This window comes from Penaeus monodon, chromosome 7 (assembly GCF_015228065.2).
Source record: "Penaeus monodon isolate SGIC_2016 chromosome 7, NSTDA_Pmon_1, whole genome shotgun sequence".
NCBI lineage: Eukaryota > Metazoa > Arthropoda > Malacostraca > Decapoda > Penaeidae > Penaeus > Penaeus monodon.
The window spans coordinates 40616202-40623786 of NC_051392.1; the positions used below are offsets into that span (position 1 = coordinate 40616202).

General features: G+C 35.1%; 1 long non-coding RNA gene across 1 annotated transcript; it reads left to right on the forward strand.

The window, feature by feature from the left end:
* Positions 1-5977: 5977 nt before the first annotated feature.
* LOC119575326 lies at positions 5978-6758 on the forward strand. The gene is made up of 3 exons (XR_005228969.1): positions 5978-6020; positions 6161-6301; positions 6680-6758. It is a non-coding gene; the product is annotated as an uncharacterized LOC119575326 (long non-coding RNA).
* The last annotated feature ends 827 nt before the right edge of the window (positions 6759-7585 follow it).

Sequence of the window (7585 nt, forward strand, 5' to 3'; positions counted from 1 at the left end):
TATAATTATATATATATTAATATATATAATAATATATACACATATATATACATATAGATTAAGATATATATAAATAAAAATATAAATTTTTTATATTTGTATTTTTTTCTAATAAATTATATAGAGAGAGAGAGGGGAAGAGAGAGAGAAGAGAGAGAAGAGAGAGAGAGAGAGAGAGAGAGAGAGAGAGAGGAGAGAGAGAGGGAGGGGGGGAGAAAAAGAGGGAGGGGGGTAGAGAGAGAGGGAGGAGAAAAGGAGGGGGGGAGAAGGGGGAGAGAGAGAGAGAGAGAGAGAGAGAGAGAGAGAGGGGGGAAAGAAGAGAGGGAGGGAGGGAGAGAGAGAGGGAGGGGGGGTGAGAAAAGGGGGGAGGGGGGTGAGAGAGAGAGGGGGGGAGGTGAGAGAAGAGGGAGGGAGGGGGAAGAGAGGGAGGGAGAGAGAGAGAGAGAGAAAAAGGAGAGAGAAGGAGAGGGGGGGGAGAGAGAGAGGAGGGGGGGAGGGAGGGGAGGGGGGAGGAGAGAGAGAGGAGAGAGAGGAGAGAGAGAGAGAGGGAGGGAGGGGGGGAGGAGGGGGGAGAGAGAGAGAGAAGAGGAGGAGAGGAGAGAGAGAGAGAGAGAGAGAGAGAGAGAGAGGGAGAGGGAGAGGGAGGGAGAAAGAAATCCGTGCCACTGACCAGTCCATATGATGGCCAGTGTCCCACTGATGGCAAAAGAGGGAGTTGTTGTTGTGTCCCCTGGATACAGCTATTTTGTTTGAGACAGACGCTTTGTGGGACTGGTCCCTTTTTCGCCAAAATACGCTTATCAAGGGGCCCAAAAGGAAAAACATAGTGCCATTTCGGGGTAGAGGGGGGGCTGGTATGGCCCAATTTGCAAGGGGAAGTGCACCCCAAAAAAGATACCCCGCAGTCAGTGGGGGGGTTTGTCTTTTTCCCGGATGTCCATCCCCTCAGACTGGGGGATTCCTCCCTAAAAAAGCTGCCCCTAATTTAAATTTGAACAGGGGTTTTTCTCCTGCTGATAGTCCGGTTTCCCACACCCCCCCTTCCTTATCCGGCCACCCGGGGGGCATAGTCACCCATCCTCCGCCTGATGTGAACCCCCTCTCTTCTGTTTGTCTTCCTCACCCCGCCCTTTTTACTGCGTTGCCTCTCCCCTTCTCTTTTATACCCCTCCTCTCCCTTTCCTCTTCAGACTAAAGATGGGAAACCCGGTGGGGTTTTGAACTGAGTTTCTTTTTAGTTTTTTTATTGTGGGTTTTCTTTATATATCAGCATGGAAAAGTTTTTTCCTTTCATATGATATATATATAAAAATATATATAATATATATAATATATATATATATAATTTATATATATATTTTTATTTTATTTATTTTATCTTAATATATATATATAAAATATGTTTGTGTGTGTGGTGTGTGTGTGTGTGTGTGTGTGTGTGTGTGTGTGTGTGTGTGTGTGTGTGTGTGTGTGTGCATATACATATATACATATTTTTATATATACATATGTATGTGTGTGTGTGTGTGTGTGTGCATATATGTATATATGTATATATATATATATATATAATATATTATATATAAAATTTTATATATATATATATATATATATTTATGTATATATATATATATATATATATATATTTATATATATATAAATATATAAATATATGTATATGTATATTTATATGTATATGTATATGTATATGTATATGTTATGTATATGTATATCTATATATATAAAATATATATGTATAGATATAAATATAAAGTATGATAAAATATAAATTATTAAGATATAAAGATGATAAGATATATATATATAAATTTTATATTATTATATAATAGTACATAATATAAATAGATTATATAAAATGTATCTATATAATATAGATATAAATAGAGTATATATAGATTATTAGATATTTATATATTATATTTAGAATATATATTATATGAAGAGATATATGATTAAATATTAATTATATATAGATAATTATATTTATATATATTTTATATATAAAATATATATATATATATAATATAATTATATATATATATTTTATTATATATATATATATTTTATATATATATATATATATATATATATATATATGTATGTATATATATATATATATACACACTATTAAACTGTGTACATATAAATATACATATATATAGATAGATAGATAGATAGATAGATAGATAGATAGATAGATAGATAGATAGATAGATATATAGATATAGATATAGATAGATAGATAGATAGGTAGATAGATAGATAGATAGATAGATAGAGGTAGAAATAGATATAGATATGCAAGAATTCTTTTCTTCATTTTGCATTAGATTTCAATATAAAATCATTAGAGTATTTAGCATATAGGTATGATATTTCATTATAAGGAAAACCTTGGGAAACTAGAAATAAAATGGAGAAAGTACCTAACTATTCTGCATCTTATATAGTTTATACAAACCACTCTTTGCTTTAGAAGGTTTTGGAAACTTTAAAATGTATTTCTCTGAATATTTTTTTCTTATTACATTGTTCTTCATATGAAAAATGGAATTTAGATGAGGTTGTGCATCTTATCATACCTACTGTGAAGGAGCTTTGTGTCCGAAATGAAAACTGGACAACCCCAATGGTAAGGCATTTACTTGTCTTTTTGATTAATTTATAAACAATCAAGATACACAGCCTTTTCTTTTATATTTTTAAGCCTGTAATGCTATATCATAGGTACAGAAGATTTTGAAGGCAGAAGTCACTACTATGTTCACACACACAACACATGCAGCCACATACCACACGCAGCCCCACACCACACCCACCCACACACCACACCCACCCACACACCACACTCACCCTCATACCACACTCACCATCACACCACACTCACCATCACATCACAAGCACCCTCACACCACACGTACACACACCACAACCACACACCACACTCACATAACACAGCACATGCACCTGCACACAACACACTACACTCCCCCACACCCCAACCCCACATCCCCCACCTCCCACCCCCCACACCCCACATCATCCAACCCCACAAAACCCACACCCCAAAGCACCACACCCACATGCACCCACACTCCACATGCATCCCCACACCACATGACACCCACACTCCACATGCACCCCAAAACCCACATGCATCCGACCCCACACACCCCTACCCCACACCCCCACACCCCACCCACCCTCCCCCCACATGCCTCACACATCCCACCCCACACACCCCACACCAACCACAAACACACACACACACACACACACCCACACACCATATGCAGCCTTACAACACATGCACCCACACACACCAACACATGACACACCCACACACCACTCGCTCACCCTCACACCACTCGCTCACCCACACACCACACACACACCCTCACACCACACACACCCACACACCACACACACACACCCACACTCAAAACCCCCCTTTCCCCCCACACACAAAAAACTACAAACCACACTCCACATACACCCACACAACCATCCCCCCACACCCCCTGCGCCCAAATACCACATCAAAAACCCCACATTTGCTGCCCACACACCACACTCATCCTCCACCATACCACCCCCCCACACCCCAACACCACACGACCCCACTCCAAAAACCCACGGGACCCCCACACCCACACCCCACGCAAAAATACTAACTGATGGAAGGGGATGTACCATGCAGTAATTTTTGCTCCTGGGTTTCATGCACACACCACCCCACACAGCCCAACCATACCCACTTTGTATAAAGAGGTATTTTTTGTATGTAGCCATTATGAAATGGAAATATTGGTTATCATTTTGATTTTTTGGGATTACCAAAAAATACCAATGGTAGAAATATTTGAGAGAAGAGATTTTTTCACCCGATTAGCAGCGAAATGATTGTTGGCACTTCTATAAGGAAAAATTTTTCCCTAGAAAAAGGTGTTTTGTCATTGAATGGCATTGGTATAAAGTGACCTTCCTGTGTTTCTGAAACTTCAAAGCTGAGAATTTTATGGAATTTTGATTATGTTTCTTTAGATAACAATTTTGATTTTATTTGTTGTAAGGCTTATTGAATGTACTGAGATTGTTCACCTTTTTCTGTTCCTTGTAAGGTGGATTCTTAAATGGTTACTAAATTGGATTAAATTGGTTTTATGTTCTCTCTGATCTGACATTTGATTTGATCTTTCTTGTCCTTTGATATTGGAGTTTATTTTTTTCATCTTCGATTTTTTTTCATCATTTTTTGAAATTTTTGTTTTAATTATCCAAAAATATATATTATAATATATATATATTTTAAATATAATATAATATTATATATATATATATATATATATTTTTTTTTTTTTTTTTTTTTTTTTTTTTTTTTAAAACAAATATTGCATGATTTTGTAAGAACAAGTAGCTATAACAATTCACACACTGTGACTTTCCTCTTTGTCCACAAAACTTAAGAAGTGCTGATAATGTTCACTTCCATCACAGTTGAAAATAGGAGACTTTGGCCTTATGAGAGCATTACCCCAACAAGAAGATTGTTATGTTATGACAGAGCAGAAGAAGGTTCCTTTTTTGGGTGGCACCCGAAAGCTCAATCTAAAGTTTCTCTGATCGGTGAGGGAAATTGCTATATACCGTGTAAAATTTTAAAAAATTTTCCTTTTTTCTTTTCTAAATTTTGAAGGAAAATTTTTTAAAAAGGATTTGCTTTAAATTTTCTGCAAGAAACTTTAGAACTGTAAATTCTACTCCCAACCACAAAAGTTGCTTACTTTATTGGTTTCACCAGTTTAGCAAATTTTAGTTATCATTTGCTTATATGCTTCCAAATGTGTATTTTATAATATATATATATATATATTATATATATATATATATATTAATATTTATATACATATATATATATATATATATAGTAAAATTTAAAAAATGTATGGCATTTACCCCTCACATAAAATAAATTGTGTATTTATATGTTCTTTGTATAATTTAGTTTAGTGTATGATATGCAATTATATGGTTTGCAGAGGGGCATACAGAAGAGGAAGTAATGAGAATTTTGTGTGATGGAACTCATTCCATTTTATTCACAAAAGAAATCAGATGTGAAACTACTTTGATTAGTTCAAGGAGATAAGGGTTTATAAAGGGAATTAGGGTATATAGATGGCATGGTGGGTATGGCTGCAGAAAAATTGCTAGATCTTACCATATTTATTACTAGACACTACATTTGTCTCATTCTCAGTGAAAAAAGGTGCAAGAGAATAGTTTTTGATAACTTGGGGATAATCATGGTGAAAAGGATAGAATTTCAGGGATTAACATAATTAGATTAGGCAGGATTTATATTTGAGATAAATACAAGATTTGATGAGTTTGGTAACAAATGGAAGAAACAAGCTTAAACTAAGTAAGTTTTATGTTACAGATGTCTGGATGTATGCTGTGACGCTCTGGGAAACTTTCACCTTTGGGGAGGACCCGTGGGTGGGCTTGAACGGACAGCAAATCCTGAAAAAGATTGACCAGGAGGGAGAGCGCCTTGTATGTCCTCCTGCATGTCCTGGTGATTTATATGACCTTATGTTGCAGGTAATGACTTGACATACAGTTTTAGTTAGAGAGAATAAGATCAGTAAAAGAAAATAGCATCAGAAAAAATGTTTGTTTGACAGTTTGATAGGCAGTAGAGACAGTTAGATAGAATGAGTAGATAAAAGTAGGAAACATGACCAAATCATCTTTGCCTATTGTTGGCTGTTTATATGAGAATAACAAATTTGAAAAAAAGAGACTTAAAGTTAGGGGGGTTTTTGGTAGCTTCGATTTGATTTTTTCTCGTCTGGTCTCATGTCCTGGGAAGTCCAAATTCTCCAAATTATGAGCGGTAGCGGAAATTACCCAAAATTTTATGAAAGCTCAGCACCAGGGAGAAGAGGGGCTAAAGGGGAAGTTGGAGCCTCTTTTTCAGTGATAGATGGCATGTGGGTAGACATTGTTCCTATAGAGATTGATATAAAGACAGTTTCACATACTTATTTATACATGTTTTCCTCATGGATATTTTAAATTGATATTGAGTTTTTTGCATATTATTTTTAAAAATTATATATTTGGTGTTTAGCCCTGAAAATTACTGGTGGAAGGGACAGAATCAGAGAACCTTCCAAATTTGGAGACTTTCCACGCTGCATTGGGGACCCTCAAAGAAGACTTGCCAATCAAGACATAAGCAAACCTCTTCGTAACTCCTTCATACACACAGGTGCAGTTAAAGCGTATTAAAAAGAAAAAAAAAAAAATTAGTCATAGAACTCTTTGCGACTGCTTTTTACACACATGTGCAGTAAAAATATAAGTTCAGAAGGGAAACATAGAATTAGAATGATTTGCTTTTAGTCCTTATCATGTTTGAAAATCCTTCATACAAAAAATATGATTTAGGAAAGGACAAATAAGAGATAATTTTTTATTCATAGATCTCTTTGTAACTTCCTACACATGCAGCAAAACAACATCTTTTTTAAAAAAGAAAAAAAGAAAAATAAGAAGGATCTTTTTTTATCCAAAGACCAGAGAAAAGGATATCAGTTTTATTCATGATAATGGAATATTATTGTTGTATTAAGACCTGGTTTTGCAGGTCATGGTGGAGTTTCGGGCAAGACATGGGGGAGTCCTGCATTTATCGATGACATGTATCTCAAAAAACCCCAGGAACCCCAGAAACAGGGAAAAAAAACCCATGTCTCCCCAGAGTCGAAGAAAGGAATTAAGCACCATCTTTGGTGTACAGGAAACAGGGTGAAGTTGAGAGTACAGAACAGAAGTTGTTCAAAGCAAGAACATAAGATCCACTACATAGATCTGCAGCTTGTTTGTGAACAGCTGTTTTTTTTTTGTTATAGTAATTTTTTTAAATCGGAGACTGTCTGAGTTGAGGGATTTTCATTATCTGTGTGCTTGTAGAGATATTGTTTTTTAGATCGAGTTTATTTACGTAGTTTTTTCAAAGCCCCCCCAACTTTATCACTAAGGGGTAGGGGTAAATATTTATGTATCCCAAACGGCTTTTCCTTCCCCCAAAATATGACACTGCTTGGATAAGTTTGCGTGATGAACGTGTTCTGATTTGATGAATATTTCAGTAACAGGAAATAAAAAAAATTTTGATAAATATTTGTAAAAAAAGAGTTATGTAATTTTTACTTTTTTGTTAATAACAGTTTTTGAGATTTTAAAATTGAAATAGAGGAAATTTAGTGAAGATTCACAGAGTAAAATTTTAATAAAAAAAAATCCATTTAAATCTAAAAAAGTATTACAAGTTTTAATATTTTTCGATAAAATTCTGAATTATGCATTTTAAAACATTTTGTTTTTTTTTTATCTTTCTTTTAGTTTTTAAAAAAGGGGTTTTCTTTTAATTTTTAAAACCCAGATAGATCAAAAAATTCTTTCATTTTTAAAAATTTCCCTTTTTTTACACAAGGTTAAGATATGGAAAATAAACAAAGGGTTTTCTTGGAAAGGGACTGGGGAATGGGCA